This window comes from Bos mutus, chromosome 13 (assembly GCF_027580195.1).
Source record: "Bos mutus isolate GX-2022 chromosome 13, NWIPB_WYAK_1.1, whole genome shotgun sequence".
In the NCBI taxonomy this organism is placed as follows: Eukaryota; Metazoa; Chordata; class Mammalia; order Artiodactyla; family Bovidae; genus Bos; species Bos mutus.
In genome coordinates this window covers 79,185,678-79,211,963 of record NC_091629.1, presented here as the reverse complement: position 1 = coordinate 79,211,963, position 26,286 = coordinate 79,185,678, and the positions used below count along the sequence as shown (strand labels likewise).

The 26,286-nt window shown below is 40.8% G+C and overlaps 1 protein-coding gene across 1 annotated transcript in view; it reads right to left on the bottom strand.

Moving 5' to 3' along the window:
* Positions 1-26,286, bottom strand: part of PAK5 (p21 (RAC1) activated kinase 5) — a 419,074-nt gene that overhangs the window by 197,472 nt on the left and 195,316 nt on the right. The window contains exon 2 of the mRNA XM_070382144.1: positions 18,982-19,130. The gene's annotated coding sequence lies outside the window, so the exon portion shown is untranslated. The remainder of the gene's footprint in view (positions 1-18,981; positions 19,131-26,286) is intronic.

Genomic DNA, 26,286 nt, shown 5'->3' with positions numbered 1-26,286 from the left:
TGTTTCCATGTTTGTCCTCTCTCTCTCTCTGCCCTTCTCACTCTCAAACACACACACTCTCATACACAGGATCTTTGCATGACGGAGGAGCCTGGTGGGCTGCAGTCCATGGGGTCGCTAAGAGTCAGACACGACTGAGTGACTTCACTTTCACTTTTCACTTTCATGCATTGGAGAAGGAAATGGCAACCCACTCCAGTGTTCTCGCCTGGAGAATCCCAGGGATGGCGGAGCCTGGTGGACTGCCATCTATGGGTTCGCACAGAGTCGGACACGACTGAAGTGACTTAGCAGCAGCAGCAGCAGCTCTAATTGATAGAGGATTCACTAAACTTTTAAGTTTTACTTGGGAAAAAATCCCAAACAGGAAAAAAAGTAAACAAAAGCAAAAATAAATGAGACAAAAATTTATTTTCCTTGATACAAAGTAATCAAATTGCCATGCAGATAGGATTTACATTTTGTCAATTTGAACTTGTCAGCAGGAAAAATTCAGTTTGTCAGTTGCCTACAAATGTGTTGTTTCCCTGAACAGTCAGGTTGTTTGTGGGTAGCATATCCACATTTGTTTTTAGTAAATCTGTGTTCAAAAACTGAGAGAGCTCATGTCAGAAAACTCCAGTTTTCAGACATCTCAAAAAGTTAAAACATCTGATAGACCTGAGCCCCATTCCCACAGGGCAACAACAGGTAGGAATTGAGTATGAGCCCCTGCAATTAGACAAGTACATGTACCCCTGTCTGCACAGGGCTCACCTCCACCTACTGCTTCTTACACTGCCTGGTCTGTGTAAGCATGAGAACCCTGCTCCACCATATGAAATTTGGTCAAATTCATGTCAATTTGTGTCAGTAAAATTCATGTGAATGTCGGTCAAATTCATCCATGCTTCTCTCACTTAGAATATAGGAATTTGGCAGTTCCCTGTTGATGAGAGTGTTTTAGAACTAAAACATTCTAAAATTCGTTGCTTTTTTTTGCGTGTCCAAAAATCTTTCTAAAAGTATTACATACAAACCTGATTTTAAAAAAAAAAGTTAAAATAAGAGGGACAGTTCAGAATACATTAAATCTCTGTGTTAAATGCAGACGAGAGAATGTGTAGAGAAAAGAGCCAGCTGACCTTGCTTCTTCTGCCCAGAGAAACTTCATTCAAAATGTCCACCCACAGGCCAGTCTTTTGATGAACATCTATTAGCCATGTGGGAGGATATTTGACAATGGATGAGAAAAACAGCCCCTCTGACTCACTTGATTAAATACTTCCTGGACCAAAGCCAATTCCACCATGATGGGTGGACTGGGGAGTTACTAACTGCATTTAGTCATTTTCATGGTGCCAGTGATGTTACAGGGGAGATAAAGTGATTTCCTTTTGCAAACTAGACAGTCTGAAGTCTTCTTATGCAAAAATACAAATGTCTCCTGGATACATTTAAAAAATGAAAAAATTTTGCTAGGCTCACTCGGTAGTAAAGGAAATATATGAGCACCCCCACCCATGCTACAAATAAGTGACATAAACTAGAGAATGTATACAGAAAATAAACTAATGAAAAAGACAGGATAGCCCCAGGGAACATGGCAATAACAACACTGATCTGGAGACCAAGCCTTAGGCCCTCGGAATAGCAAAGGCAAGGTGTTTAAGCTTATGAGAAAGAACCTAGAATGGAGCTTTGGAAGAAAGCTAAAGTTGTTACTGCCTTAGAGGAAGCAAAGTAACACTTCCCCCTAGGAAAACACCATTGATTTAAGCCCTGAGGTTTTCTACATATGAACACTGATGGTGGCTTAGACCGTAAAGAATCTACCTGCAATGTGGGAGACCTGGGTTCAATCCTTGGGTTGGGAAGATCCCCTGGAGAAGGAAATGGCATTCAACCCAGTATTCTCGCCTGGAGAACTCCATGGACAGAAGAACTTGGCGGGCTACAGTCCATGGGGTTGCCAAGAGTTGGACATGACTGAGTGACTAACACACACACAATCAACTATTACCACAGAAAGAGAAACATCACCAAAATTAAGTTGACAAAATGACAAGCTGGCTTATGCACCCAATAGGATTAGCAGATACATACAAAACAGGTATTTGTAAAGTGTAAAAACATTTAAAAATAGAATAAAGATGAGTATGAGTTGACTGTCAAAAATTTTTTGGTCAATCTATGAACTGATTTAGAGGTGGTAAATTGGTAAAGGACCATGATATTCCATGGGTCATATTTTCCAGAAATTTTCCTGATTTTCCAAACTGTGCATCACCCCAATCAGCTGTCCAATTACTTTGTCCCAAAGATTTCCAGCCTCTCACAACCACTGTCAGATCTCTGTGGTTCAAGGCACCCTGACAAGAACTTTAATTTTTCTGCCCATTATGGTAGTTAAGTCTACCTTGCCACTTACAATAAGTATTGCTTACACATTCTGTTATTCTGGGTCCCATTGTATAAGTGATATTAGGAAGCTCGACTCCCAGACAGCTTTTCTGTACGTCAACCCAGCCAATAGAGGACAGCCTCCACAAAGCACCCTTCTGCAGAGAATACTTATTATCTTTGTACAAGGAGTATCCTCTGGGCTTTCTTAGTTAGAAACATAGTAAAGTGACAGGTCCTCAGACAGTACCTAAAACTATCTTCACATTCATTTTAACTTCCTTCTTCCATGAGCTATCTGACCCTTTATCAAGATATGGTAAAACTACCATATGATCCAGCAATCTCACTCCTGGGCATATATCTGGAGAAATTTATAATTCATAAAGATACATGAACCCCAGCATTTACTGAAGCACTATTTACAAGAGCCAAGACATGGAAACAACCTAAATGTACATCAACAGATGAATGGATAAAGAATACACAGTACATATATACAATGGATTATTACTCAGCCATAAAAATAATGGGAAAGACTAGAGATCTCTTCAAGAAAGTTGGAGATACCAATGGAATATTTCATGCAAAGATGGGCTCAATAAAGGACAGAAATGTCAAGAATGTAACAGAAGCAGAAGATATTAAGAAGAGGTGGCAAGAATACATAGAAGAACTATACAAGAAAAGTCTTAATGAACTGGGTAACTATGATGGTGTGGCCACTCACCTGGAGCCAGATACCTTGGAGTGTAAAGTCAAGTGGCCTTAGGAAGCATCACTACAAATAAAGCTAGTGGAGGTGATGAAATTCCAGTTGAGCTATTTCAAATCCTAAAAGATGATGCTGTGAAAGTGCTGCACTCAATATGTCAACAAATCTGGAAAACTCAGCAGTGGCCACAGGACTGGGAAAGGTCAGATTTCAGTCCAATTCCAAAGAAGGGCAATGCCAAAGAATGTTCAAACTACAGTACAACTGTGTTCATTTCACATGCTAGCAAGGTAATACTCAAAATCCTTCAAGCTAGGTTTCAGTACATGAACCAAGAACTTTCAGATGTACAGGCTGGATCTAGAAAATGCAGAGGAACCAGAAATTAAATTACTAACATCTGTTGGATCATAGAGAATGCAAGGGAATTCCAGAAAAGCATTTACTTCTATTTCACTTCCCTGGAAGAGGGAAAGGCTACCCACTCCACTGTTCTGGCCTAGAGAATTCCATGGACTATAGCAGTGGCCATGGGGTTGCAAATAGTCAGACACAGCTGACTTTCTTTTCACTTCACTTATATTTCATTGACTACACTAAAGCCTTTGACTGTGTGGATCACAACAAACTGAAAAATTCTTAAAGAGATGGGAATACCAGACCACCTTACCTGCCTCCTGTGAAACCTATATGCAGGTCAAGAAGCAATAGTTAAAACCAGACATGGAACAACAGACTGGTTCCAAATCAGGAAAGGAGTATGTCAAGGCTATATACTGTCACTCTGCAATAACTTATATACAGGGTACACCACGTGAAATGCCAGGCTAGATTAATCACAAGCTGGAATCAAGACTGTTGAGAGAAATATCAGCAACCTCAGATATGTAGATGATACCACTCTAATGGAAGAAAATGAAGAAGAACTACAGAGTCTCTTGATGAAGATGAAAGGGAGAGTAAAAAAGCTGGCTTAAAACTCAAAATTTTAAAAAACTAAGGTCATGGCATCCAGTCCCATCACTTCTTGGTAAATAGATGGGGAAAAAGCAGGAACAGTGGCAGATGTTATTTTATTTTCCTGCGCTCCAAAATTACTGTGGATGGATAAAATAAAAAATAAATAAAATGATGAGGGGGAAAAAAAGATGGGGTCAAAGAAGCTGTGGAGTTTTCTCCTCATTTGCTATAGGCCATCAGAGCATATAAGCTTCAAAGAACCATCCTAGAAACCATAGGGAACAGCTTCAAGAGTCCTTTGCAAAAATACTAAATCTTGAGTTACTGAGGGCTTCTATATCAAAGAAATCCTCACTGTTTCAGCTCCATGTGGGTTCCATCCTCCCCACTATAAACTCAAAGTTTGCTTTAATGTAGGTTTCCTTGGTTATGAGGGCATAAATTAGCTAGGCACTTCAATTTATCAATAGGTATGCCAAATCTTCCCAGGGAAAGGCTGGTACTTTTCTGTTGACTCTATTCTCTAGTTATCAACTTGGAGGCAATAAGGAGTAGCAGAGAAAGAACTTAAGTTGAATGAGAATTATCATAGGAGGCTTCAGATGAGGTCCTTGTACAGCCATTGGGTAAGGAAGGTTGTTGTTCTATGTCAAGGGAGAATGGATTGCTCCTGTCTTCTAAGATCAGTCCAGTTCAGCTCAGTCATCTCTGACTTTTTGCAAACCCATGGACTTCAGCAATCCAGGCTTCCCTGTCCATCACGAACTCCCAGAGCCTACTTAAACTCATGTCCATCGCACTGGGGATGCCATCCAACCATCTCATCCTCTGTTGTCCCCTTCTCCTCCTGCATTCAAACTTTTCCAGCATCAGAGTCTTTTCCAGTGAAATGGTTCTTCGCATCAGGTGGTCAAAGTGTTGTATTTTCAGCTTCAGCATCACTCCTTCAGAATATTGAGGACTGATTTCCGTTAGGATTGACAGGTTGGATCTCTTTGCAGCCCAAGGAACTCTTAAGAGTCTCATCCAAAACCACAGTTCAAAAGCTTTAATTCTTTGGTGCTCAACTTTCTTTATAGCCCAACACTCACTCACATACATGACTACTGGAAAAATCATAGCCTTCAGTAGAAGGACCTTTGCTGGTAAAGTAATGTCTCTGCTTTTTAACATGCTGTCTAATTTGGTCATAGCTTTTCTTCCAAGGAGCAAGTGTCTTCTAATTTCATGGCTACACTCACCATCTGCAGTGATTCTGGAGCCCCAGAAAATAACAATGAAAAATCACTGTTTCCATTGGTTCCCCATCTATTTGCCATGAAATGATGGGACTGCATGTCATGATCTTAGTTTTCTGAATGTTGAGTTTTAAGCCAAAATTTTCACTCTCCTCTTTTACTTTCATCAAGAGGCTCTGTAGATCCTCTTCATTTTCTGCCTTAAGGGGTGGTGTCATCTGCATATCTGAGGTTATTGCTATTTCTTCCAGCAATCTTGATTCCAGCTTGTGCTTCATCCAACCCAGCATTTTCCGTGATGTACTCTGTATATAAGGAGAGTGACAATATATAGCCTTGACATACTCCTTTCCTGATTTGGAACCAGTCTGTTTTTCCATGTCCAGTTCTAACTGTTGCTTCTTGATCTGCATAAAGAATTCTCAGATTTCTCAGATTTTTTCTTTTTAGAATAACTAAAGAGCCTCTTGATGAAAGTGAAAGAGGAGAGTGAAAAAGTTGGCCTAAAACTCAACATTCAGAAAACTAAGATCATGGCATCTGGTCCCGTCACTTCGTGGCAAGTAGATGGGGAAACAGTGGAAACAAACAGTGATAGACTTTATTTTGGGGGGGCTCCAAAATTACTGCAGGTGGTGACTGCAGCCATGAAATTAAAAGACACTTGCTCCTTGGAAGAAAAGTCATGACCAAACTAGACAGTATATTAAAAAACAGAGACATTACTCTGCCAAAAAAGGTCCATCTAGTCAAAGCTATGGTTCATTTCCAAGACAAACCATTCAATAGCACAGTAATCCAAGTCTATGCCCCGACCAGTAATGTTGAAGAAGCTGAACGGTTCTATGAAGACCTTCAAGACCCTCTAGAACTAACACCCAAAAAAGAGATGTCCTTTTCATTATAGGGAACTGAAAAGTAAAAGTAGGAAGTCAAGAAATACCTGGAGTAAAGGGAAAATTTGCCCTTGGGGTACAGAATGAAGCAGGGCAAAGGCTAATAGAGTTCTGCAAAGAGAATGCACTGGTCATAGCAAACACCCTCTTCCAACAGCACAAGAGAAGACTCTACACATAAACATCACCAGATAGTCAATACTGAAATCAGATTGATTATATTCTTTGCAGCCAAAGATGGAGAAGCTCTATACAGTTAGCAAAAACAAGCCTGGGAGCTGACTGTGGCTCAGATCATGAACTCCTTATTGCCAAATTCAGACTTAAATTGAAGAAAGTAGGGAAAACCACTAGACCATTCAGGTATGGCCTAAATAAAATCTCTTACGACTATACAATGGAGTGACAAATAGATTCAAGGGATTAGATCTGATAGACAGTGTGCCTGAAGAACTACTGATGGAAGTTTGTGACACTGTACAGGAGGCAGTGATCAAGACCATTCCCAAGAGAAATAAATGCAAAAAGTAAAACTAGTTGTCTGAGGAGGCCTTACAAACAGCTGTGAGAAGTAGAGAAGTGAAAGGCAAAGAAGAAAAGGAAAGATATACCCATTTGAATGCAGAGTGCCAAGGAATAGCAAGGAGATATAAGAAAAACTTCTTCAGTGATCAATGCAAAGAAATAGAATAAAACAATAGAATGGGAATGACTAGAGATCTTTTCAAGAAAATTGGAGATACCAAGGGAACATTTCATGCAAAGATGGGCACAATAAAGGACAGAAATGGTATGTACCTAACAGAAGCAGAAGATATTAAGAAGAGGTGGAAAGAATACACAGAGGAGCTATACACAAAAGATCTTCATGACCCAGGTAATCACGATGGTGTGATGACTCACCTAGAGCCAGACATCCTGTAATTTGAAGTCAAGTGGGCCTTAGGAAGCATCACTACGAACAAAGCTAGTGGAGGTGATGGAATTCCAGTTGAGCTATTCCAAATCCTAAAAGATGATGCTGTGAAAGTGCTGAACTCAATATGCCAGCAAATTTGGAAAGCTCAGCAGTGGCCAGGACTGGAAAAGATCAGTTCTCATTCCAATCCCAAAGAAAGGCAATGCTAAAGAATGCTCAAACTACCGCACAATTGCACTCATCTCACACGCTATCAAAGTAATGCTCAAATTTCTCCAAGCCAGGCTTCAACAGCTCATGAACCATGAACTTACAGATGTTCAAGCTGGATTTATAAAAGCCAAAGGAACCAGAGATGAAATTGCCAACATCTATTGGATCATCAAAAAAGCAAGAGAGTTCCAGAAAAACATCTACTTCTGCTTTATTGAGTTTGCCAAAGCCTTTGACTGTGTGGATCACAACAAACTGTGGGAAATTATTAAAGAGATGGGAATACCAGACCACCTGACCTGCCTCCTTGGGACACACTCAGTAAATCTTTAATCCAATTTTCTGTTGATGGGCAGGACTTTGACCTGAGGCCAAACTATGGTGGATGTAATGATGATAATGGTGACCTGCTTCAAAATGTCCCATGCATGCACTACTGTATTCAGTGCCTCAGACCCTGAAGCAGGCCACCACTGACCAACACTCCATTGAAGACTCCTGGACACTCATGCACATATCCGGATCAGTTTCTTCCAAGATGGCCTAGGGAAATTTAGGAGTCAAGGTTCTCAAGTTCATCCACTCAAATGAACTCATCCCAGATCTCAGCATCCCTATCCGGGCCCTGAACCTTACAAAGTTGTGTATTGAGTCTCAAAGTTCCATATAGTTAAAGTTATTGTTTTTCCAATAGATGTGAGAATTGGACCATAAGGAAGACTGAGCACTGAAGAACTGATGCTTTTGAACTATGGTGCTGGCAAAGACTGTTGAGAGTCTCTTGGACAACAAGGAGATCAAACCAATCAATCCTAAAGGAAATCAACCCTGAATATTCATTGGAAGGACTAATGCTGAAGCTGCAGCTCCAATACTTTGGGGGCCTGATGCGAAGAATCAACTAATTGGATAAGACCCTGATCTGGGAAAATTGAGGGCAGGAGAAGAAGAGGGCAACATAGGATGAGACAGTTGTGTGGTATCATCGACTCAATGAACATGAGTTTGAAAAACTCTGGGAGATAGTAAAGGACAGGGAAGCCTGGAGTGCCAAAGTCCACTGGGTCACAGAGTCAGATACAACTGAGCAACTGAACAATAACATCAAAAAAGTGGTCATCTTATTCTACAATCTGTATAATTATCATTGTATGTTATAGCTATTAGATATCCCAACATTTAACTACCTACCTAAGTCTCATCTGGATTTACTACAGGCGGATTCTTGCATAATGATTACCTCCCATTGAACAAGTGTGAACAAGTGTGATGGTAATATATATCAGGATTAATTTTCACTCCAATTACCACACCAAAAACTTTGTGGTCCCTATTACTTTCAGACAGGTGAGTAATCCAATTCCCAAATCCTATCCACAGGGTATCTTTCTACAACCACTTGTTTTAGCTCAGTTTCCTAGGGACAAGCACTAACAGATAATGCCTTAATTGGAAAATGCAATCCCAAGGCAGAAGGAAATAAATGAAGCAAGGAAGAATAAGAAGCAAGAAAAAGTGCTATGTTACTATCCTATACACTGCATTATGATGAACCACAAAGAAACATAGCCAGGAGTTCAGCAAATGTATCTGCTAAGTGACACGGGAAGCAAGTACATACACCTCTAAGCAAGTACATACACCAAGGAACAGGCCACCAGAGAGACGCATGGAAAGTGATTTTATCTGCCTTGCGCCTTCTCTCTCCCACCTCTAGAGCAAGCTGCTAAGGATATAGGTCGATGTTTTTCAGTCAGGTACAGTTTTATCCCCCAGGGTGACACAAATAGAGATATTTCATATCTAGAGATCCTATTCTTATTATTGTCACAATTGGGAGAAGCTACTGGCATCTCGTGAGTAGAGGCCAAGAATAACTTTAAACATACTACAATGCACAGGACAGTCCCCCACAATAAGAATTATTCAGTGCAAAACATCTTAATGCTACTGTGACAAAACCTGTTTCAGATAATGGGAAAGCTGAAAGAAAATGAAGAGGTGCCTAAGGTGTGTCTAACAAAACAACCAACAGGAAAAAGACAGATGTGGAAGACATTTCACAAAAAAGAAACACCAATGGAGAACAAAATATGAAAAAACTGGAACCTCTTTAGTAAACAGGGAACTCAAATCATGGTAAGACACCATTTCTCACTCAACTGAGTAGCGAAAATTAAGATCTTGAGAACACAGAGCATGGGGAGACTTGGTCTCTGGAGGAATTCTCATTTTTCTATTGTGCTGGTCAGGAGTGGAAATTGCTTCTGTCTCTTTGGGAAAGAGTTTAGTCTCATGTTGTAAAGTTGAACAAGTGCATATTTAAAGTGAACACTCATACCAGTTTTCCTGAGACTGTCCTAGTTTTAATGCTGGAAATCCTGTATCTTAGGAAATTCTGAAGTTCCAAGTAAACTGGAATAATTGGCCACCTGTATAGCCTAGCAATCTGTTCCTATGTATGTAACCCTAAACAACTCTTGCACAAGCACCAGGAGATATATAAAAAATAATTACAATATCATTTTCATAACAGCAGAAAATAGACATAATGGTAGAGTCCGTGTACAAGAGAATAAATGGTGAGATATTCAGGCAATGTAATATTTTCTAGCTGTGAAAATGAACTACATTTACATGTAACAATATGGATGAATCTTAGAAACAACCATTCGATAAAATGAGTAAATCTGTTGACTCTGAGTATGAGGTAACTACAAAACTCAAAAGGAAGCAAAAACAGGGCTTCCTGGGTGGCTCAGTGATAAAGAACTTGCCTGCCGATGCAGGAGACACGGTTTCGACCCTGGTTTGGGAAGACTCCACATGTTGCGGAGGAACTAAACCCATGCACCACAACTGAGCCTGTGCTCTGGAGCCTGGGAATTGCGACTACTGAGGCCACGGCCCACACCTGCTGAAGCCTGCATGCCTTAGAGCCCAGGCTCCACAGCAAGAGAAGATACCCCAGTGAGAAGCCATGTACCGCAGCCACAGAAGAGCCCCACTCACGGTAACTAGAGAAAAGCTCGAGCAGCAACGAAGACCCAGCACCACCAAAGGTAGATGAATATTTTTTTCAAAAAAAGGAAACAATAATCAAATATTTCATATAGATATATTCATGTTTGGTCCAATTTCTTTTTAAGCAAGAACATGGTAAATGGTAGACAAATTTAAGATAGCATCTCTAGAGGGGAGGGGAAAGGAGGAAATGGAATGGAAGGCTCCCTTCTCCCCAAAGAAAAATTAATACAACTAATCAATTATTACATCCCCAGAAAGTGTTCACTAGATTTTGTATCTTTGCTGTCAACTTTAATGGTGTTATTGATTTCTTTTTTGGCTATGCTATTTTCTGTTTATTTTACCTCCTTTTTTTTTTTTAAAACCCTTCTTTATCTCACTTTTTAGAAATAGATTGGTAAAGAAGAATGAATGTAATACAGTCCCTGAGCTAACAAGTGTGGGTGAGTATTTTGGCCTGGCTTGCCACTCAAAGGTCTTGCCAGCATGTATTTCCAGTCAAGTTCTCATTCTGCTTCCAAGGAGCTGGGGATCCTAATGTCAGCCTGTTAAGTCTTATGCTAGAATTGGCTGTACCTGGTCACTTGGGAAGCATCATACTTAAAACACAGGCCCCAGAGAGCAGTAAAAGCTCAGGAAAACTGCAGAATAGGGCTGCTGTTTAATTTACACAGTTTAGTCCCAGAGTGAAGAAATCCATGAACAGAAAATTACCATTTCACACACACATCCCAGTGGAAACACACAGGCATAGATCTCCCTATAAATATGTTCCTAGCCTGCCCCAGAAACTTGACCTTGGAGGGTCCAGAGCCTTGGAAGTTTGAGTTTGGGACCATAATCCAAAAATTTTTTTGTTTTTCTACAAAAACCCATTCAGTGTGCTTAGCACACTTACAGAAGTTGTACCACAGAAAGAGAGTCTATCATGTTAGCCTGCATCATTGCATTACCTCCCTGAAACCACAAACACCGTCACACACTGAAAATTTCTTACATTCAGGCCCACTCCAAACCTCACCTTTTTCTCCAAGTACCCATCACAGTATTTTCTTCCTTTTTTCCTCCCTCCCTTTCTCTCTTTGAAATAAACACAAATACTATTATTCTGCCTGCAAGTTAACTTTTGTCTTCCTGAATTCTGGTACTATTTTTTGTGTTTCTAGTCTTTTTTTTTTAATTAATTTTATTTTATTTTTAAACTTTACATAATTGTATTAGTTTTGCCAAATATCAAAATGAATCCGCCACAGGTATACATGTGTTAAATCTTGATCCCTTTGGTGCGCGATGCTCAGCCCTTCCCTTCCCTGCACCCCTGATGCCTTCACTTCCAAATTATCTGACAGCATCATGGGACACCTTTTTTGTGTGTCTCTGAACACATTCTACTGTCCTTGCCTTAAACATGCTTCTTCTTTATTTTTTCTGAGGAATAACTACTCACCTTGTACGATTTTTAAAAATTATTTTACTTTTATTTTTGGCCGAGCGACCTGTGGGAGTCCAGTTCTCCACCCAGGGATCAACCCCCCCGCCCCCTCCCCCGGCATTGGAAGTGTGGAGTCTTAACCACTGGACCACCGGGGAAGCCCCACCTTGTACATTTTAATCAATATGTTTCTCTTCTTGGTAAATTGCAATCTCCCTTCCTGCTTATGTCTTTGAAACTCTTCTTACCAAAATCCCTCAAGTTTGGACTATTTCTGCAGCCCTCAAATTTGGACTGGCTGTGTGATTTGCTTTGGCCTACAAAGCAGAGGTGACATCTGAGCCTAGGCTGCAAAAAACCATTCACGCTCTTAAACTTTTCTCAGCCCATGAGGGTAGGCCTGGACTAGTCTGCTGGAGAACTGAGTTTCCCAATCAGTTACCAGATATGCACCTCAGACTGTCTGAAAGGCACCTGAAGCCACCTCAGACTATCAAAACCCCAGTCCACCTGTCAGCTGATTGCAGGCAAACCAATAAACCAAGCCCAGGTCAGAACTCAGGTCACAGAGACTTATGAGCAATAATACATGCTTATTGTCTCAAGCTACTAAGTTACGGGCTTATTCATTATGCAGCAACAATGGATGTTCTTTCCTGATCTGATTTAATAGCTGCAACATCTACCATAGCCCCTTATATCACTACATAGCTTCTTGTGTTTCTCTTCCACAAATGTTCAAGCTATTTAAAAACAGGACAAATTTTTATTTTGCACCACAAAACCTAACAGCACCTGCCAATTTTTCAATAAATGAGCGTCAGAAAAATATCAATGATAATTAGCTAATTAAGGATTATAATTATGGCCAAAGGATGGCTTTGGAGGTAGACAAATCAGAATTTGAATCGTAATTCAGTTTTCTATATGTGTTACTCCACAGATTTTGGCTAACCTCAGACAACTTTATCTGCCCATGTATAAACTGAAACTACAATTATACATATGCCGCAGGATTGTGGTTATAAGGTATATATTCCCTTTGCCTCAACCTGGGGCAGAGCATTGTTGTTGTTCAGTAGTGTTGTTCAGTCGCTCAGTCGTGTCCCACTCTTTGTGACCCCATGGACTGCAGCATACCCGGCTTCCCTGTCCTTTACTATCTCCTGGAGTTTATTCAAACTCAGGTCCATTGAGTTGGTGATGCCATCCAACCATCTCATCCTCTGTAGCCCCTTCTCTTCCTGCCCTCAATCTTTCCCAGTATCAGGGTCTTATCCAGTGAGTTGGCTCTTGGCATCAGGTGGCCAAAGTATTGGAGCTTCAGCTTCAGCATCGGTCCTTCCAGTGAATATTCAGGGTTGATTCCCTTTAGGATTGATCTCCTTGCTGTCCAAGGGACTCTCAAGAATCTTCAGCAGCACAGTTTGAAAACATCAGTTTTTCAGTGCTCAGCCTTTTTTACAGTCCAACGCTCAAAACCATACATGACTACTGGAAAAACCATAGCTTTAACTATATGGACTTTCATTAGCAAAGTGATGTCTCTGGTTTTTAATACGCTGTCTAGGTTTGTCATAGCTTTTCTTCCAAGGAGCAAGTGTCTTTTAATTTCTGGCTACAGTCACCATCCACAGTAATTTTGGAGCCCAAGAAAATAAAGTCTGTCAGTTTCCACTTTTTCCCCATCTAGGTGCCATGAAGTGATGGGACCGGATGCCATGATCTTAGTTTGGCATGGGACCGGGTGAGTGGTCAACAAATGAGAATAAAAGCATAACATGTATGTAAAGGACCTTCCTGGCGGTCCAGTGGTTAGGACGCTGCCTGCCAATGCAGGGGACTCAGGTTTGATCTCTAGTACTGTAAGATTCCACATTATGTGGGGCAACAAAGTCCGTGCATCACAACCGCTGAGCCCACATGCCTCAAGCCTGTGCTGGGCAATAAGAGAAGCCACCACAATGAGAAGCCCACGGTGATGAGTAGCTCCAGCTCATCACAACTAGAGAAAGCTTGCATGAAGGAATGAAGACCTAGCACAGCCAAATACATTTTTTAAATGTATGAAAATAATAAAAAATTACAAAGTACAAAAAGCATTTAGTATAGTACACAGCTTGCTGCTGCTGCTGCTAAGTCTCTTCAGTCGTGTCGACTCTGTGCGACCCCACAGACGGCAGCCCACCAGGCTCCCCCGCCCCTGGGATTCTCCAGGCAAGATCACTGGAGTGGGTTGCCATTTCCTTCTCCAATGCATGAAAGTGAAAAGTGAAAGTGAAGTCGCTTAGTTGTGTCCGACTCTTTCCAGCCCCATGGACTGGAGCCTTTCAGGCTCCTCTGTCCATAGGGTTTTCCAGGCAAGAGCACTGGAGTGGGGTGCCATCACCTTCTCTGGTACATAGCTTACAGATACTCAAAAAATATAATTAATTAATGTGACCTATGGTTTATTAATGTGATCATGATCATCATCATTGCTGTCACTTCTTATAGGAGAACTACAGGTGCTCCATCCATTATTCCTTGGCATCGCCTCTGTACATGCTGACCCGATGGTAGCTTCCAATGGCAAACACCTGGGACTCTCTCACTCCCATATGTAACACCCCTCACTCCCACCCAGAGGAGCAGCCCTCAACCAAGGCAGATGGGAGAATGTGGCTATATCCCCCAATTTGCCTTCCCTTGGTTAGGATAAATCCAAGGTATGTTTTCTACTATATCTAGAATTGCCAAATGAGGCTGTGCACCTTGTCGCAGCAGTGATAAAATACATTTCCTGTCTTTCTTCTCTTCCCTACTCTACAACAAAGATATATACTAGCATCATCCCCACATATACACCAGTAGCTATAGAATCACCATTTGATTCTAGGGAACTCAACCTAAAATAATACTACTCTTAGGTTTATTTTACCCTTATTGCTTCAGAATCTAATTGTTTCTCCCAGTAATTCTGACTTCCATTTAAGGCCTAGCCTTTTAATGATCTCTCAAAGAGTTGTATCCAGCCCACTGATGACAAAACCAAGCACAGAACGTGGTATGCCGTCTTTTGTCTTCTTGGATGCTTTCATCATGGCTCAATTCTCTGAGTATATGAGGACAAAGTGAAATTGTAGTTGATCTTGGGTAGCTCTGTGCTCCTCCTGATGGGCATCTGAAACCCTGGCATTGACTCTTGGCCAAGACAGAGGTAAAACATACTAGCTTAGTGATTTGTACTATGCTGTTAAGAGTAAAAACCTACCCTAGGTATCCTGGACCATTTTGTCTATGCTGTTCACTAAAATGTATGAATGTGAAAGTGAAAGTCACTCAGTCATGTTAGACTCTTTGCAACCCCACAGACTATGTAGTCCATAGAATTCTCTGGGCCAGAAAACTGGAATGGGTAGCCTTTCCCTTCTCCAGGGGATCTTCCCAACCCAGAGTTGAACCTGGAATCAACCCACATTGCAGGTGGATTCTTCAGCTGAGCCACAAGGAAAGCCCAGGAATACTGGAGTAGCTTATCCCTTCTCCAGCAGATCTGCCCGACCCAGGAATTGAACCAGGGTCTCCTGCATTGCAGGTGGATTCATTACCAACTGAGCTATCAGGGAAAGACAAAAATGTATGTATTGATGGTTTGTACTTGTTTATCTGTATGCAAAGCTGCTTTTGTGGAATATAAAATACCCCTCAGTAAGTTTGAGCTTGGCTCCTTTGAGACACATGTATTTTGGTGGTTCATGATCAGAAGACAAAGTATATCCTGTATGGTGGAATGGGGACTATACCCGGACATCTCAGTCCTTAGAGATGTTTTCTGAGCTTGCATTCACCTGCTGGACCCTATCCTGTGCCTTTGTGTGTATACTTGGAGGAATCTTTATAATTATCTGACGCTATATAACTATATAGTTATACTATATATACTATATAGTATAGTATACACTACTATATATAACACTATATATAACTATATCTGACATTATATAACTGCTGCACTGAGGCTCTCTTATGACAACTGAAGCCTTTTGATAGCAGTCTGGTATGGAGGAAGGAAGGGACTATAGCAAGCAAATCTAGAACTATTTCAGAAAGATATGACTCTTAGAAAGCAGGGCCCAGTATTTTGCTGAGTTTTGTTGTTCAACTGAGTTTTCATGAAAACCCCTCCTAACATAGACTTGAGGTTGGTCCATGCTCCAACAGTGGCTGTGGGCTTCTTGAAATCTTGGACCCCCTGCCAAGGTCACTGCATAATTCTTTGTCCTCCCACCACCACCTGTGAGCTCTGCCCAATGCATACATACTCCAATATAGAAGCCCTGTCTTTGCAGAGCATCAGTTTCTCTGGTAAGCATTTGTTGAATCTACATACTGCTGTCTTTTTTTTAAAATTGAAGTACAATTACATTTCAGGTATAAAGCAAAATGATTTAGTTATACACACATACATATATATGCATATATGAGTGTGAAAGTGTTAGTCATTCAGTTGTATCCAACTCTTTGCGACCCCATGGACTGTAGCTTGCCAGGCTCCTTTACTCTCTGAGCCACCAGGAAAGCGCATATGTACATATTTTGAAAGTGCATATGTATATATTCTTTTTCAAATTCTTTTCCATTATAGGTTATTACAAGATAGTGAATACAGTTTCCTGTGCTATATAGTAGGTCTCATTGTTTACCTACTTTATATATAGTATTTTTTCTGTTAATCTCAAGCTCCTAATTTATCCCTCTCTTTCTCTCTTCTCCCTTTGTTAATCTTAAGTTTGTTTTCTGTGAGTTTGATTCCGTATTTTTAAAAAGTTCACTTTTATTATATTTTTATATTCCATATATAAGTGATATCATATGACATTTCCTGCCCGAGTTACTTTTTATGGATAACTAACATTCCACTGTGTATATGTACTACATATATAGTTCTCTGTGCTATACAGCAGGACCTTGTGGTTTATCCCTTCTCCTTATAATAGCTTATATCTGACACCTCCAACCTCCCACCCTGTCCCTCCTGCTTGGCAACCACCAGTCTGTTCTCTATCTCTATGATTCTGTTTCTGTTTCATAGATAGGTTCATTTGTCTCATATTTTAGATTCCACATATAAGTGATATCATATGATATTTGCCTTTCCTTTTCTGACTTATTTCACTTAGTATGATAATCTCTAGGGCCATCCATGTTGTTGTAAATGGTATCATTTCATTCTTTTTTAAGGCTGAATAATATACCATTGATAATACATATATATAAATGATATAGTCCATCGATATATATATTTGATATTTATGATATATCTATCAATGATATTCTGCTATATATATGATATTTAATGATAAGAGCTGTTCATATATGTTGGAAACAATTCCTTACATATTCCCATCTTTTTAAAACATCAATTTTAAGTAGTATTTTCATCTTCTCTTTAATGCTCCACCTAGGAATAATCCATAGGAAAGTTTTAGTCTTTAAGTTATGCTTCACTAAGCTAAGCCATTGGTCCTTTAAAAAACTCATTTCTTATCCAGAAAGGTACCCTTAATATGCACTATCTCTCTGTGACTCAAGTAACACTGTTCTCAGAAGTTAGGAACCATGCAGGAACGAAGGGAGTTGTTATAAAAGCATCTGGAAGGCTCAAGTCTCCAAGTGTTGCCTTGAACATGAGATTTCAGGGCAGAATTTTATGTCTTCTCACAGTGTGACATCAACCTCCTCTAAATTTCAGAAGCCACAAATATATACATCATAGACTGAAACAGCAAAATAAATTACCACTATGTTATGGTAATGACCATAAACCAGCAAAATAACCACCATTATATACCAATGGTTATAAATCACCACTCTCAAGGGACTCTTGAGAGTCCCTTGAACAGCAAGGAGATCAAACCAGTCCATCCAAAAGGAAATCAGTCCTGAATATTCATTGGAAGGATTGGTGCTGAAGCTGAAACTCCATTACTTTGGTCACCTGATGCGAAGAACTGACTCATTAGAAAAGACCCTGATGCTGGGAAAGATTGAAGGCAGGAGGAGAAGGGAGAGACAGAGGATGAGATGGTTAGATGGCATTACTGACTCAATGGACATGAGTTTGAGCAAGCTGTGGGAGCTGGTGATGGACAGGGAGGCCTGGCGAGCTGCAGTCCACGAGGTGGCTAAGAGTCAAACATGACTGAGTGACTGAACTGAACTAAACTGACTGTACATTAAAACTCAAATAGCAGCATACCTTACATATGATAATTAGAATTCTGTTTGGGAATTCACAAAGGACATTGGTGATCATCTAGTTTAAACTGGCAGAAGGACATCCAAAACCTATTTTAAATCCATCTGTTCTCAGTGCCAGGTCTCTAAGCCAACTCATCATGCTCATTTGCCTAGGGGACAGTGTCCTATTTTCCACAATGACTGAGCCCTACCCCTACCTAAATAACAGTCTTTTTCAAATATAACATAAACTCACTTCTTTACTATTAACCCTCCAAATGCTTCTGTCTTTGCTGGAGTAAAGTCAAGACAATTGGCTATGTCTAAAGACTATGCAACTTCCTCTCTATATCATGCTTCTCCAAATACCCTCTTGAACACCTGGATTCTGGTTCATAGCACATGTAAGATCCTATCTTCAAGCTTTTACCCTGTGGGCTCTTTTCCATCACTCAGAATTCTCTGAGTGGTCTTCTCTTTATACTGAAACAGAAGTTGCCCTTTACTTATTCTTTACCTCATTAACCTGTTTATCATGTTCATAAACATAAATGGCTGCCAGCCTCTTTTGCATTTATTGACAATCACTCCTTGGTATCTGGGGACAATTGGTTTTAGGACCCTTGTGGATACCAAAACCCATGGCTGCTCAAGTCTCTTGCATAAAATGACATAGGAAAGTCAGCCCTCTGTATTCATGGATTCCCCATCCAAAGGTTTAACAAGGATGCTGAACGTGAGGATAGGGAGGTCCAACTCTACTTACCTCCTCCCACTAGAATGTCAGCTCTTTCAAAGCTGTCCCCCTGCCTTTTTTGTGTACTATCATATCCCTAAGTGCCTAGAACAATGTGCAGACATGTAGAAGTCACTCAGTAAATATATACTGAATAAAAAAGGTACTTTTTAAATTTTCTTACCACTGCATGATTTAAAATTTTAAAAGGAAAAAAACGTAACATAATTTATTACCCTACCTTTTTTATGATGGCTGTGGATGAATCAGACTCCAGAGGAGTGTGGCTATTTCTGTTCTGCAACTTTTTGTTGGTGCTCTTCACTGCTCTTCATTTTTCTTCAGTGTTCATTTTGGCAAGAGGTGGGAACATTTTGCCATAGTGTATTTCTGCAACAACATGGTACCAACATTAGTCAGAACCCCACCAACATTATGCTTTGTTTAAAAATAAACATAAAACCTCATTTACTTCATGTTCTCCTCCATGCTGTACATCCCCTCTTTACTGTTTCAACACTTTTCCTCAATTTGCAGCTACAGACCTGCATGTTACTACCTGGACACCCCTAGGCAATGTCAGGTTCCCTTAGCACTGCCTGCATCAGTCACAGCACTTCCTCTAATTATTCCACTGTGAGTCCATCTCTCCCACTGATGGTGAGCCCCCTCTGGGGATAGGAACTACACCTTTGGCCTGTGAATCCTTAGTCTCACTCACTCTCTAGTAATTATACTAGTTGAATACAGCTGATTCTCATTATTTGTAGTAGTTATGTTCTATAGAGTCGCCTATGATACTGAATGAGTGATGCTGAACCATTGGACTGAGAGGAAACACACGGTTAGGTTTATGTTCATCTTTGGCCTCAACACTTGTACCACTCACTCAATACACAACCTTGTTGTATGGTTTTATGTTAATTTCCATGTAAAGACACCTTATTTAATTGTTGTTGTTGTTCAGTTGCTCAGTCATGTCCGAGTCTTTGAGACCTCATGAACTGCAGCACCCCAGACTTCCCTGTCCTTCACTATCTTCCAGAGTTTGCTCAACTTATGTTCATTGAGTTTGTGGTGACATCCAACTATTTCATCCTCTGTTGCCCCCTTCTCCCCTTGCCTTCAATCTTTCCAGCATGAAGGTCTACTTCAATAAGTTGGCTCTTTGCATCAGGTAATCAAAGTATTAGAGCTTTAGCCTCAGTCTTTCCAGTGAATATTTAGGATTGATTTCCTTTAGGATTGACAGGTTTGATCTCCTTTGCAGTCAAAGGGACTCTTAAGAGTCTTCTCCAGCAGCACAATTGGAAAGTAGCAATTCCTTGGCATTCAGCCTTCTTTACAGTCAAACACTTATATCCATACCTCATGACTATTGGAAAAACCATAGCCTTGGCTATATAAACTTTTGTCAGCAAAGTGATGTTTCTGCTTTTTAATATGCTTTCTAGGTTTGTCATAGCTCTTCTTCCAAGGAGCAAGAGTCTTGTTATTTCAAGGCTGCAGTCACTGTCTGCAATGATTTTGGAGCCCAAGAATATAAAATCTATCACCGTTGCCATTGTTATTCCACATATTTGCCATGAAGGGATGGGACTGGATACAATGATCTTAGTTTTCTGAATGTTAAGTTTTAAGCCAGATTTTTCGCTCTTTTCACCTTCAGCAAGAGACTCTAGTTCCTCTTTGCTTTCTGCAATGAGGGTGGTGTCATCTGCGTATCTGAGGTTGTTGATGTTTCTCCTGGCAATATTGATTTCAGCTGGTGCTTCATCCAGCCCAGCATTTCACATGATGTACTCTGCATATAAGTTAAATAAGCAGGGTGACAATATTCAGCCTGGATGTACTCCTTTTCCAATTCTGAACCAGTCCGTTGTTACATATCCGATTCTAACTGTTGCTTCTTGACCTGCATACAGGTTTCTCAAGAGGCAGGTAAGGTAGTCTGTTTTTCCCATTTCTTTAAGAATTTCCCACAGTTTGTTGTGATCTACACAGTCAAAAGTTTTAGTGTAGTTAATGAAGCAGAAGTAGATGTTTTTCTGGAACTCTCTTGCTTTTTCCATGATCCAATGGATACTAGCAATTTGATCTCTGGTTCCTCTGCCTTTTCTATATCCAGCTTGTACACCTGGAAATTCTCAGTTCACATATCATTGAAGTCTATCTTGGAGAATTTTGAGTATTACCTTGTTAGCATGTAAAATGAGTGCAATTGTCTGGTAGTTTGAACATTCTTTGGGATTGCCTTTCTTTGGGATTGGAATGAAAACTGACCTTTTCCAGTCCTGTGGCCACTGCTGAGCTTTCCAAATTTGCTGGCATATTGAGTGCAGCACTTTTATAGCATCATCTTTTAGGATCTGAAATAGCTCAGCTGGAACTCCATCACATCCACTAGCTTTGTTCGTAATGATGCTTCCTAAAGTGCACTTGACTTTGCACTCCAGGATGCCTGGCTCTAGGTGAGTGTTCACACCATCATGGCTATCTGGGTCATTAAAATCTTTTCCATATAGTTCTTCTGTGTATTCTTGCCACCTCTTCTCAGTATTTTCTGCTTCTGTTAGGTCCATACTATTTCTGTCCTTTATTGTGTCCATCTTTGCATGAAATGTCCCCTTGGTATCTCTAATTTTTCTGAAGAGCTCTCTAGTCTCTCCCAATCTAGTCTTCCTCTATTTCTTTGCATTGATCACTGAGAAAGGCTTTCTTAACTCTCCTTGCTATTCTTTGGAATTCTGCATTCAGATGGATATATCTTTTCTTTTTCCTTGACTTTGACTTCTCTTTTCTCAGCTATTTTCTCCTCAGACAACCATTTTGCCTTCTTGCATTTCTTTTCTTGGGGATGTTTTGATCATGCCTCCTTTACGATGTCACAAACCTCCATCCATAATTCTTCAGGCACTGTCTATCAAATCTAATACCTTGAATTTATTTGTCACTTCCATTGTATAATCATAAAGGATTTGGTTTAGGTCATACCTGAATGGCCTAGTGGTTTTCCATACGTTCTTCAGTTGGAGTTTGAATTTTGCAATAAGGAGTTCATGATCTGAGCCACAGTCGGCTCCTGGTCTTGTTTTTGCTGACTGTATAGAGCTATTCCATCTTTGGCTGCAGAGAAGATAATCTGACTTCAGTATTGACCATCCGGTGTTGTCCATGAGTAGAGTCATCTTTTGTGTTGTTGCAAGAGGGTGAATGTTATGACCAGTGCGTTCTCTTGACAAAACTCTGTTGGCCTTTGCCCTGCTTCATTTTGTACACCAAGGCCAAACTTGCCTGTTATTCCAGGTATCTTTTGCCTTTCTAATTTTGCATTCCATTCCCCTATAATGAAAAGGACATCTTTTTTTTTTTTTTTTTCCTTTTGGTGTTAGTTCTAGAAGGTCTTGTAGGTGTAGAAATCAAGACCTTGTAGACCTACAAGACCTTATTTAATACCTGTTTATTCATTGAACGTCAACCCACAGCCAAGAGTACTGTAACTCATGCCTGAGCCAAGTTTATCCAAGACACATAGATACTCAATAAGGTACATCACAGCCTCCCAGCATTTAGGAACACTAGACAACACTTTAGCACTCTGCTCTGGTGAATGGCTGGTGGACATTTCCAACAGCAAAATCACCAAGAAAAAGCACAGAAATACAAAAACATAAGAAGGTGGCTTGAAAATACAAAATCCATCAATAATGAGGATTGGATGAATACACACTGGTGAATTATATACACTGCCATTGAAATGGGCAAAAAATAGCATATAAAGAGACTAATAAAGATTTCATATACCTCATGAACAATTCAGGAACTGAAGGCTGTTATTCTCGCCCATCCTAATAAAAGGACAAATTCCAGATATCACCCAATTTCAGAGAAGCCCAAAGAAAACTTCTTTGAAAATAATTATAGGTTGAGAGTCTACCTTATTGATTAGGCATAACCCAAAGTACTCTCCAAAAGATGGCTCCATTTTTCGCCTGAGATTATAAGAAATACCTGCTGTTATTTCATTATGTGCATTAGTTAACTGTAGGTATACAACGTGATATTTCCGAGACATTTTTTCTATAACAATGCCAATACTTTGTGACACAAACAGCAAAGATTTTATACTTCCACTATCTACTTTCTAATGCATTTGAAGGACATTTAAGACTTCCTTAAGAATACAGATTTTATGTTTTAAGCCTGCTGCAAAATTTTTCCAATTAAGTTTACTTCTCAAAATTTTAAACTGGTTAAATTTAACCCTGATTTAATTGTAGTTCATAGGAAGTAATTTCTTAGTAAAATTGCCATTGCAAAAGCATGACCTATGTTTTAAACTACCATTCCTTCGATCAGTAGGATTTGCAGAAGGTGATGTTTTGTGTAGAAACAGAAGGATGATTCTGGAAACTCAGTTCCAAAGTGTTCAAAGTCCGATAAAATATAGGTGGATACAGCTTTCTCTTAAAGTCTTGTGAGACTCTCTTCATATATTTCAGAGTATCAGAAGAAGTCATCCTGTCAGGAAATGCAATTTCAGGATTGATAAAACCATATAGGAAGAGAGAACAAGATGGCAGAGGAGTAGGTGGATGTGGAGTATATCTCTCTCCACGGATACATCAGGAATACACCTTCAGACACAGAAGTGCATGCAGAACACCAGCTGAGAGCAGACAGGAGGACCTGACCAGCGGAAAAGAATATATGCTGCTGCTACTGCTGCTAAGTCGCTTCAGTCGTGTCCGACTCTGCGCGACCCCATAGACGGCAGCCCACCAGGCTCCCCCATCCCTGGGATTCTCCAGGCAAGAACACTGGAGTGGGTTGCTGTTTCCTTCTCCAATGTATGAAAGTGAAAAGTGAAAGTGAAGTCACTCAGTCGCGCCTGACTCTTAGCGACCCCATGGACTGCAGCCCACCAGGCTCCTCTGTCCATGGGATTTTCCAGGCAAGAGTACCGGAGTGGGTTGCCATTGCCTTCTCTGAAAGAATATATAGAACCACGCAAAACTCTGTAGGATGAAGGAACTAGGGGAAAAAACAGGAGTGTTAGTAGGACTGGACCTGCCCTTGGCGGGTGGGGGAACTGAAGCAGAGGTCTGATCCCCACACTAGGGCAACTGTCTGAGTCAGAGGAGAAACATTTAAGACTGAGAATGAAACAGCTGATCTGTGGCAGCCAAAACTGAATAAGAATGAGACAGTCCTTGCCTCAGCCATACAAACCCTGGACAGGGACACAGGTCCCATGGAAGGTGCAGCGGCTGGGAGCTGGAGTTTGGGGATTGTGGAGCAATCCCAGGGCGAGGGCTGCTGTTGACTGTGGAGAGATGGATGGAGGGGATGTGAGGGAGGAGATTGTGGTGGGAAATGCCTGTGGAGGAAAGCTAGGCAGCCATGGAAGCAAGGCGATACTGCTGAGTCAGACGTAGGGGGTGGAGCCATCACCATAGCCTCTCTCTCTCCCCACACACCAGCATCAGGAGCTGAACAATAGAGAGGCTGGCCCATCAAATGCCTGATGCACTGAACTATAGAGTAGTACCCTACCCAGGGTTCTCCTTTAAGAGACTGATGCACCAAAATACAGAGTAGGACCCCACCCAGAGTGCCCCTTTAAGTGCCAGACATGCCGAATAACATAGAAGGACCCCAGGCAAGGGAGCCCTTTAAGTGCCAGACTGGGCAGAGCTACAGAGAAAGACTGGCCAAAGAGGCCTTCTGATCGCCAGCTACAAGAGGTTCGAAAAAAGACTCTGATAGGGCCAAAACTCCTGCAACAGAGGCAGTCTGTATCCCTGCACACTTGGTGCTGCCAGGGTCCCTACAAGCCCACCAGCTGCGTCATCTTCATGCTCAACCCTCACTGGGGCAGAGCTGCCACAGGCAAAAAAAGTCTTGCGTCCATGCATGCAGGGTCACTTCAGTCGTGTCCAACTCTTTGTGACCCTGTGGACTGTGGCCTGCCAGGGTTCTCTGTCCAGGGGGTTCTCCAGGCAAGAATAATGGAGTGTACTGCCCAATACTGGTTGCCATACCCTTCTAGAGCACTACACCTCCTGCTGCCCTAGTCCCCAACTCCCCTGAGTACCTGTGACCCAAGCAGGTGCACCACCTGCATATCTGGCCCTCACTGGGGCAAACTCAAGTTCTCCAGGGCAGCCTAAGGAACAAACACAAGTGGACAACCCACATGCAGAGGTGGAAATAAAGCCACAATTGAAACCCAGGGGAAGAAGACCCCAAACCTTCCCACCAGCTGTACAAGTTTCAGATTAAATCCACACGATCCACTAGGCAGACTCTGTGTCTATAGAATATATAAAAGGACACTGAGAGCTCCCACAAAAGAAAACACACTAGTTCTGATAGCTGTGGACATTAGAGGCAAGACACACAGGAGCAGGACCAGATTAGAATCTGAGCTGCCCCCACATCAGGTCCAGAGACCAGCACAGTGTTTGAGGGCATTCTAGGGAGGTGAGGTGGACTGTGACTCCCAGAGAGGGACTCTGACAGCAGAGACTCAAGAAAAACATTTATTATTCGTATGTTTTGACTTGTTTTGTAGATTCTTTTGGAATTTTTTCTTTTTTTCCCTTTCCCCCCTGCTATTGTAGTTACTGATTTTATTGGCACTATGAGATCTAACTAAGCTTAGGAACTTTTTTTTTTTTCCTCACTTTTTTTTTTATTGTTGTTATATATAGAGGTTGTCAGGCCCAACCTCTGCCTCTATGTTGGGCTTCTGCAGTTCTGTGGAGTTTTCCTTTTTTTTTTTTTCCTTCCTTTTTATCTTTCTCTTTTAAAATCTTTAATTTTTTAAACCTATTTTTCTACCTTTATTCCTTTGTTTGCTTTTCTTACTGTTCATTTCCCCTTGCAGTTAATCTTGTCTATAAATCTCCTTTATATACTTCTATTTAAATTTGCATAGCTACTCTTTCTTTTCCTCCTTTCCTTTCCTCTCAACATATTTGTTAGTTTTGTTTACATTGCTTTATTCCCCATTTGGCACATTGCTTTGGTTTTGTTTTCCAGTTTGTGCTTTAGTTACCTTTGTTCTTAACTGGTAGAGACAATTTTTTATTTCCTTTGTTTGCCAGGTCAATCTATTGTACTTTATTCTTGTTGGACTGTTTTGATTTTGCTTGTGGATGTATACGTATATGTGTATATTACATTATTTTAATTATTATTTGCCTGATTTGGTAACTGCCATTTGTTTGGGATTCATCTTTGGTTTTTCACTTTTGGCTATTTGTTTTACTCCCACTTAATGCCATAATAAACCACTTGTGGAATCTTCTCTTCTGACCAGAGATAAAGCTCTGAACCTTTGGAATGAGAGCAGTGACTCCAAGATCCTAGACTACCACGGATCTAATCATAGGGAGTATCAAATAGTGAGAACTCACACAAAGGAAGCCACTTGAATACAAACCCAGCATCACCCAACCATCAGGAGCACCCTGTGCAGGATGCCGCATCTAAACAACAAACAAACAAAAAATACAAACCCAATCACCAGCAGACAGGA